This window comes from Eptatretus burgeri, chromosome 14 (assembly GCF_056783735.1).
Source record: "Eptatretus burgeri isolate ZD-2024b chromosome 14, Ebu_testis_v1, whole genome shotgun sequence".
Classification (NCBI taxonomy): domain Eukaryota; kingdom Metazoa; phylum Chordata; class Myxini; order Myxiniformes; family Myxinidae; genus Eptatretus; species Eptatretus burgeri.
In genome coordinates, this window is record NC_140974.1 from 54,361,165 (window position 1) to 54,370,809 (window position 9,645).

At 41.2% G+C, this 9,645-nt stretch overlaps 1 protein-coding gene across 1 annotated transcript in view; it reads right to left on the bottom strand.

The window, feature by feature from the left end:
• TFAP2D (transcription factor AP-2 delta) overlaps positions 1-7,163 on the bottom strand; it is a 96,508-nt gene extending 89,345 nt beyond the window's left edge. Inside the window, exons 1-3 of the mRNA XM_085854889.1 lie at positions 6,854-7,163; positions 6,449-6,596; positions 4,246-4,405 (exon numbers count right to left, since the gene is read on the bottom strand). The gene's annotated coding sequence lies outside the window, so the exon portion shown is untranslated. The remainder of the gene's footprint in view (positions 1-4,245; positions 4,406-6,448; positions 6,597-6,853) is intronic.
• Positions 7,164-9,645: the final 2,482 nt, after the last annotated feature.

Sequence of the window (9,645 nt, forward strand, 5' to 3'; positions counted from 1 at the left end):
GCCAGAGGTACTCCTAGGGTTTCAGGGTTTGTGAGGTGCAAGAGCAGTACACAGCCAGTTAGAAGTGGAGTTTTTGATATACAGTGTGACTCCGTTGTCAGGATGGGGTTCAAGTCGATCAAACCGGAGGACGCAATAGCCATGGACAGACATTAAGGAGCCAGGGACATCTGTGGGAGGAAGCATTCTGTCAAATAGATGATGTCTGGTTAACGGCACTGGCCTGGATTGAGAGATTTGTCACGTTCGAGTGAAGGCTTCGGACTTTTGAAGCCCACACAGTTAGCAACAGGGGAGGAAGATTGCTGTCAGGGTGCAAGAATGTGGAAAGGAGCAATGAGAATGGGTGGAGTGGAGGGAAGCTGGGGGAAGCGGAGGTATGGGGTGAAGGTGGAGCTGGGAGGATGCGGGGTGAGAGGAGCAAGGGGAAACTGAGAGGAGCCAGACGAGGGGGAAGCAGAGAGGGGGTACGCTACTGACATGAAGTGGAATTGATAGTCATGTGCACAAAAACTTTACAAAATTGACCTCTCAGTATTACCAAACTGGACATACAGAGACAGACTTCATGGGAGGGGTGGAAAAAATATTTTCCATTGAAGATACAGAGAAGTGGAGCTGCTGGTACAAGAGGGAGTTTAGGAGTGGAAAAGTTATGGGAAATAAGCCTTGTGAAAAAGAATAGGAAGAGATTGTGATGAAGAAGACGAAGTAATAGAGAATGCTTAGGTTGTTCGTGACGGAGTAGTGAGGAGAGAGGGTATTTCAAAATGCATCTTAAAACGTTTTTTTTAGATGTTATTAAGATCTTTTAAAGGAAGAAACTTTTAATTCAATGAAGACTTACTTTAGGGATATGAAAAAAGAAAGGATAGAGAAGTGATGTTGATCCAACATATTTTCATTCTCTATTATTTCATTGACCAATCCATTTGATATTGTATAATGCTCAAATGCAACGCAGACAATATGACCAAGAGGCATGCAGCTCACCTCTGAGCTGTATCGTCTGAGTTTGAATCTCGACCCACCTATAAACCACTATCCTGGAGTTCCGTAGGTGTGGGGATTCTTCTATCTGTGTCCCATCTCTTAGATGGACGTTAAACTGGTTGTTCCATCTGTCGATAATTAATTGGTGGACATTAAAGATCACATGATGTCCTTCCCAAAGAGTAGGCGAGTTCTCAATGACATCGTGAACAAATTATAAATTCCTACACTCTCAGTCAAGTGCCTGCGTTGGAGTGGTGACTCTTCCAAGATTGTAACCCCAGCCAAGAAATTGCTTCAGCAAAACCATTGCTCTGTATAGCGTAGGGTAGATTATGATGCTGATTATTTTATTTACAGCATAATTTTTTTTTATTTTTACAACCCTATCAACAGTCTGTATCATTTTCTGGGGGCACAGCTGTGCCGCTGATGCAATCAGCGACCTCAGAAAAATGACAGGCTGAATCACCCCACCTGGTGTTAATTCAACGACATAACAGGGGCCTGAACTCAAGACCCAAGAAACCAGCCACCTCAACCATGAAGAAGAAGAACAACACTACCACTACTACTACTACTACTACTACTACTACTACTACTAGTACTACTACTACTACTACTACTACTACCTACTTTTTGCAGTTTAAAGTTTACACTTTAGAAAACAAGTAAATAATAATATACAAGTTCTCTTACAAGGAACTATAATGCATTAGGAGGTCACTAGGCCCATCAAGCCCACACCATGGTTGTCAACATATGGTTGTTTGTCCATGCTCTATGCGTTTCTTCTAAAATTTTGAGCATCCAGCAAGGAAACAACAGCACGTACCATTTTAAAAATCGTTAATATGACTCAGAGTCTGAATCACCGACCTGCCAGATTCAGAACAGACATTCTCACCGTTATGCCACCGAGTCTGGAACTGCCACCAAGATAAGTCGAGTTTTCCAGAGAATCGGAGAGATCCTTGTTGAAGATTAGGAACAGGATTGGGGACAATACACTGCCTTTAGGTACTCCAGCCTGGACAGGGAGAGGAGATGAGAATATCCCTGACAGCCACATGCTCAGTACAAGAGCGGAGGAAGTCATTCAGCCATGTGTGGAGTTGGCCTTGGATGCCATTGGCAGAGAGTTTGGAGAGCATGGAAGAGAAGACATGGTGTTTCAGAGCAAATGCCCAGACTGTTTCAAATGCTCGGGATATATCCAGAGAGATGGTCCTGATCTCATGTCTGACATTGAGGGCCTCCACCCATTGTTAGGAGAGCTGGAAAAGCACGTCCAAGGTAAAGTGAGCTGGACTGATTCTGACCTGCCGATCTGAGATCAGGCCGGTGGAGAAATGGAAGGAATTTATGTCATCTGTTTTGATAGATTCTATTAATTAGCTTATAACTGGAAGTAAGTTACAAATCCGACCTAAACTAGTTCATATCTTGCTGATGGAGACGAGGCATTTGATGTCCCTTTCTGATACGTAACTCATGATGGATCCGAAGTTCAAATTTTATGTCCACTCTGTTGATTTTTCTTTTGTCTATTAAGTTGTGGAATCATATATTTGTATTTTTGCACGAGGGACAATTCTTAAAGGTAGTGACATTTTCCCAAATAAATTTGCGATAAAGAATGTCATGATGTGCATTTCAATGGGACCATATCCTCCTGAATGATCCAACCTTTTGGGCAGGTTATTTGTCAATAAATATGACTTTGCTCAGTCTATATGATATTGGCAATTTGAAATTGATAAATATGACATTGTCTTTCTGTACCAGTATACGGTGTCAGTCAATTTGATAATTTCCAATCAATATGGCTCCCACCAGACTTCTCCTGCCACATCGATTTCCACTCCTTTATTCATTTGCCCTTTTTTTTCCATCCATCAATCATTGTTGGAATCTCATTAATTAACATCCTTGTGCTGAAACACATCCTGTTGTACAATCTCATTTATTTCATTCCTTCTGCAACGTTTTGATCGTCAACGAAATGCTGAGCTTCATCTGTGTGACGTTCAATAACTGGAGTAAATTTCTATTTTTAAATGAAATAATTCTTAAATACTATGCAGTTACCAATATTGACTGCCACAGGGGTAATGGCACAGCCCCCCTCCCCCATTACTCTACCTCCCCAAATTGTTCCCTTTCCCTTTATCTGGAGTAGGTGTTCAGGTGTGTTCCTCAATCATCATCATCTTAAATGTGTCTGACTCTTTACACAGCATTGGTAGTGCCAAATCAGTCTCTTGTCAAAGGGTGTGGTTTGGTTATACTGGGTGGTTTAGTTATACCGGGTGGTTTGGTTATACTGGGTGGTTTGGTTATCCAGTACTAGGTGGTTTGCTTTTACAGTGCTAAGTGGTTTGGTTATGTTTGGTGGTTTGGTTATACAGTACTGGGTGGTTTGGTTATCCAGTACTTTGCTTTTACAGTGCTAAGTGGTTTGGTTATACAGTACTGGGTGCTTTGATTATGATGGGTGGTTTAGTTATACCGGTTGGTTTGGTTATACTGGGTGGTTTGGTTAACCAGTACTGGGTGGTTTGCTTTTACAGTGCTAAGTGGTTTGGTTATCCAGTACTGGGTGGTTTGGTTATGCTTGGTGGTTTGGTTATACAGTACTGGGTGGTTTGGTTATCCAGTACTGGGTGGTTTGGTTATCCAGTACTTTGGTGGTTTGCTTTTACAGTGCTAAATGGTTTGGTTATCCAGTACTGGGTGGTTTGGTTATCCAGTACTGGGTGGTTTGGTTATCCAGTACTTTGGTGGTTTGGTTATACAGTACTGGGTGGTTTGGTTATGATGGGTGGTTTGCCCTTGCCTTCCCAGCGGTGGTCAGAACAAGAATTTGTGTTTTGTTTCAGGTGCCAGCAATAACTCACCGAGTGTTTTTTTTATTTTACAAAAGACACACTGAGGGGTCTTTAACATCCATCAACGACCAGTGCTGGCAGGTGAGACCTCTGGCTTAACGTCCAGGTGAGTTACACCTTGATTTCAAAAAAAGAAAACCTGGCTTCAGTTCAAAACCTGGTTCTAACAAATTTAACGATGGAGTTTTCAAAGGTAAAGTAAGCTCAAAATTTGAAAAATGAGAATTTTTACATCTTAATATCATATATATATAATTATTCACTTGACACATTGATTTGGAAGAATATAAAACCGCCATTAAGCAAGAAATCCAAGAAGGTGACTTTCCCAATAATTTCTGCAGAGATAGACACGTCTTACCTTATATGTTTGTGATTGGCTGTGAAAAGCAGGTGACATCGCACAACCAGTTGTATAATATTGGTGTGAATCTCAAGTTATACAAATTGTTGGGTCAGGATGGGTTGGATTTTCAATCAACGTTTTGTCTTTGCTCATGACATTACGTCTTCACAGTGACCTTGAGACAAAAGAAGGGAACCAGTAAAAAGCACAACACAACATCAATCCTCAGGGCTATCGGATTAAACCTGTTCACCTGGATGTAAGGCGATTGATTTTAATATGGAAAAGGAAAACATTATACGATTATAATTGTTTTCATAACTTTTCCTTCCATTGTTTCACTTTTTCCTTTTCTTTGTTTTTTTTCTTTTTTTCCACTGGCTGTGCAAACACATTTCCTTTGTGTTTATGAACTCATTGTTTTCTCCCAGTTTCAATATTAAAATTTATTGCTTGAGATTCAAATATGTTGGATCAAACTGGAGCGTTCACAAATCAACATCAAATGATTAATAATAATAATAATAATAATAATAATAATAATCATCATCATCATCATCATCATCATAGACGCCTGCACTCTTGACGGAGTTTCAGGGTGTTCACAAGTCGAGAAACATTTCAAGGGTCGAACTAGACCTGGACAGATCACCATTTAGCAGAGATGTGAACATGTCACTTGAACCAAGTCCCAAGTCAAGTCTCAAGTCACCATAGCATTACTTCAGTCTTCGACTTGTGTAAAGTCCCACAATTATTTTTAGCTTATCTAGAATTGAAGTTCCAGATACGGAATTGCCATCATGTATCGTCCGTCCGTCTCCTATTTCGGCTTCTCTGGCCAAACCGGTGGGCTGATCTAGCTGAAATTTGGCAGCAAGGTTCTGCTCCTGACTAGTAATGGGGATTGCAAAGCTCACTCATGTCAAGTGACTTGAAGTAGGTCAAAATGGTGGACTTAGTAAATTCCTTCAAAAATCTTCTTCTCCATACCCACCAGTCAAAATGCTACCAAATTTAGGTGACAACATTATGTCAGGGTACGGATGTTAAATTGTGGAGGTCATGCCGATCACGTGACCGGAAGTGTGTCAAAATGGCTGACTTCGTCAATTTTGGGGAAAATCACGTAAATTTCTTCAAAAATCTTCTTCTCTAAACCCACCAGTCAGAATACTACCAAATTTGGGTTACAACATTAGGCCAGAGCCCAGATAAGCTCCAGGTCCAATGGTCCTATTTTTATAAACCGAGTAGAGTACAAGCTTTCAAGGAAATAAGAAACAGGGCTTAATTTATTGAAAGCTGTTCAACTCAAGTTTTTTTATTTGTCAACTTCATACAGTGCAAATTGTTTCCTTTGCTCCCAGCAAAAATAATTTTGTGTTCAATTTACTTCGCATATCTATTGTACCTACTTTAACATGTGTACACGAGATAAGTCAGTAACCTCAGCTTGTGTTTAAATGGTTTCTAGTGCGGTTATAATATAATTAATAGGCTGCCGCTCAACGATTTAAATCATAACTGCACTAGAAATCGAAGTGTCAACATCACCGTCATACCGAAGAAAAAAAAAAAACAGGGAGTCTGGAACACTGACGCTAACCATTACCTTGACGTGTTTCGACTTATGAGTAATGTACAAGTAACGTATGTCGACGTGTGTCAACGATCGCATAGCATGCCTACAACTTATGCCAGCGTATGCGGAACGTGCGTCATACGTCGAGTACGTCGAGAAATTTTCAACATGCTGAAAATCTCTCGACGTACTCGGCGTATGACGACGTATGCCAGCGTGCTATTAACGTATACAAAACTTACCCATAACGTATTCGACGTGTGCCAGCTTGGTTCAGCAAATTTTTCATACGTCGGCATACGCTGGCTAAAACGTCAAGGTGTGACAGCGGCTTGACACTTCGATGTCTAGTGCAGTTATGATTTGAATCGTCGAGCCACAGCCTATGAATAGCCGATGCCACGTGATCGTCGGCGATACGCTGCTGCACGCTATGCATAAGTTAGGCTATCGTTGGGCATAGGTTGTGAACGCCGACAACACGCTCAGCATTCGTTGGTATAAGTTATCTATATGCGATTAAAACGTTCTGTGTACATTACTAATACGTTATGCATACGTCCAACACGTTATTATACGCCCAAAACTTAAAAAAACCATCAATAGTTCAGAGTACACCAGCGTTTTACATACGTTTTGAGACCTTGTCATACACTGGCTAAAACGTCAAGGTGTGACAGGGCCTTTTGGCAGCATCAACGCTCTGCATAGAGGATGGTCTCAATGGATGGATGGATGGATGGATGGATTCTGGTGTCGAAAGAAAATGTGTGTAGCATTTCTAAAGGAGATACAAGGGTTCAAATGCATTTTCAAATTAATTGTAAATATACTTTTAACGGAGGAAGAAGTGTTTATATTTAATGTAGATTCAACCAATTTTGAGATGTTTAGAAAAGAACGGCCGGATAGGAGATGTACAAGCAGAAGCAGAAGAAAATTAAAATTCTGTTGAGATAAAATGAAAAATTATTTCTGTCCTTTTTGTGCTGCTAAAAGCCAATTCTCTATTGGATCTTATGACACCTGCAATATTACCAGATAAGCATGGAGGGAGGAGTGGAGGGCGGAACAGGTGGTCTCGCAAACATAATGGCCATGGTAGAGGTTGGGGGTAGTCGCATACACTGTGGGGTTGTAAGAATACAGGCATTTTATTCAGTTTTGTAAATTTATTGAAACAAATGAACAAAATCATTTTTGCAGAACCTGCCGCTCCTCACAAACCAATTGCGACACATACATGTAGAAACAGTGTCTCACTAATGGCAGCAATTTAACTTTTCTTCTCAATTGTGATCCAAACGTTTCCATGATTCTTACCTGAGGCAGAGAGAGAGAGAGAGAGAGAGAGAGAGAGAGAGAGAGAGAGAGAGAGAGAGAGAGAGAGAGAGAGAGAGAGAGAGAGAGAGAGAGAGAGAGAGAGAGAGAGAGAGAGAGAGAGAGAGAGAGAGAGAGAGAGAGAGATCCAGATGCGAGAATACATAGCCCGGGGCCTCCCTCCTCCTCCGCTGCATCCTCTCCCAAATTCCTCTCCAAGAGCACTTCTTCAAAGCCCCCTTTGCCCCGGGCACTAATTAAAGCCAAATTAGGCAAATTCCAACATGCTGGAACCGTTTCATTTCAGCCACAGAGACTATCTTTAAATTGATGGTTTGAGTTACAAGTTTAAAACTCATTTTTGGTCACTTTGTGCACGTGGTTCGACATTTCAATAACGATTTGGCAAACGCAATCTTCATCACGAAGGCTAATGAGGAAGAAGAAGAATCAACACGAGGCACGAACCATTCTGATTCGCTCTAAAATCATGGAAATTAAAATTAAAATCAATTTTTCCTTTTCAATGCAATTTGGGGATTTCAAAACAAATTGTTCATCATTATGTTGAGTGTGAGCTTGGTCGTGGGTGATGATTCAAAACTCTGCCGACAATCTGCCGGTCCTTGATGAAACCCTTAGGTCTGGTGTCACTGTCGATAGGTCATCTGGTTTCATGGTCTGTGGAGGGTCTAGGTTCATGGTTCATCGGTAGTCTGGTTTCACGGGCCCGAAGCCGTCTGGTTGTGAATCCCTAGGTCGTCTGGTTTCACGGTCTACAAATGATCTGGTTTCATGGTCTATAGGTGATCTGGTTTTACGGTCTGCAAATAATCTGGTTTCATGGTCTATATGTGGTCTGGTTTCACAGTCTACAAATAATCTGGTTTCATGGTCTATATGTGGTCTGGTTTCACGGTCTACAAATAATCTGGTTTCATGGTCTATAGGTGGTTTAGTTTCACAGTCTACAAATAATCTGGTTTCATGGTCTATATGTGGTCTGGTTTTACGGTCTACAAATAATCTGGTTTCATGGTCTATAGGTGGTTTAGTTTCACAGTCTACAAATAATCTGGTTTCATGGTCTATAGGTGGTTTAGTTTCATGGTCTACAAATGATCTGGTTTCATGGTCTAGAGGTGGTCTGGTTTCACGGTCTACAAATAATCTGGTTTCACGGTCTATCGGTGGTCTGGTTTTACGGTCTACAAATAATCTGGTTTCATGGTCTATATGTAGTCTGGTTTCACGGTCTACAAATAATCTGGTTTCATGGTCTATACGTGGTCTGGTTTTACGGTCTACAAATAATCTGGTTTCATGGTCGATAGGTGGTTTAGTTTCATGTTCTACAAATAATCTGGTTTCATGGTCTATAGGTGGTCTGGTTTCACGGTCTACAAATGATCTGGTTTCATGGTCTATAGGTGGTCTGGTTTCACGGTCTACAAATGATCTGGTTTCATGGTCTATAGGTGGTTTAGTTTCACGGTCCTCCGTATAGGTTGTGTGGTTTGACGGTCCATCAGTAATCTGTTTTCACGTTCATGAGTAGTCTGGTTTGATGGTCGATATGCCATCTGGTTTGACAGTCCATAGGTAGTCTGGTTTGATGGTCGATATGTCATCTGGTTTGACGGTGCATTAAGCTGTTTTACTGATACCTTGTGTGATCTGTTCTACAATCGATCTGCCTCGGATGAGAAACATCAATCAAAGTGACTGCTCGTTAAGACTCAAACCTTTGGGACAAATGACATGTCGTACTTGGACCCGATCCTTGAACGGTTAATTACGCTTCTCATTTTGAGAGGCCTGATTTGATCTTGCACAGATCACGTACTCCATCGTGTAGCACGCTGGCTTTCAGGTATTATACATCATAAGTCTGTGCATAATCGTCATTACATGGACGAATACAAGTTGGTCATACCTTGACTCGTCATTTGTGCATCATCGTATGCTTTCGTCCAGGAAAGACATTGAAAAGGATTGATATTTTAAAGTAAATCATGAACTGAATGCTTTGTGTTCAACAGCTCCATAAAAAAAAAAAACATGACAACCAGAAGTGCACTCAGTCGAGCGCATACCTCCATTCCACCAGGCTGAACAGTTTACGTTTTATTCCACCGATGGACCGGATCTGGATCCACACCTGGACCCAAATCGAATCGACTTGTTCTTGTCACCTCCCCAAATCATCTACCTCGTTTGGTCATAACCCATCCATAACTTTTTGAAATGTCATGCCACATATCGTTTCGGTCCTGTTTCTCAATGGTGAAGAATCACTTAAAAATTTTGAATTTCGAGTACCTGTATCCGGATCCTCACCAAAGTCGAATCAATTCGTCCATGACACACACCCAACCTGTTGACCAAGTTTCGTTCGAATCCGATAATAACTTTTTGCGATATCCTGCTCGCAGATAAACAGACAGGGGTGAAAACTATGTCCGTCCACCTTCGGTGGTGAAGGTAAGGATTGAAGTCTGTTGTAAAAG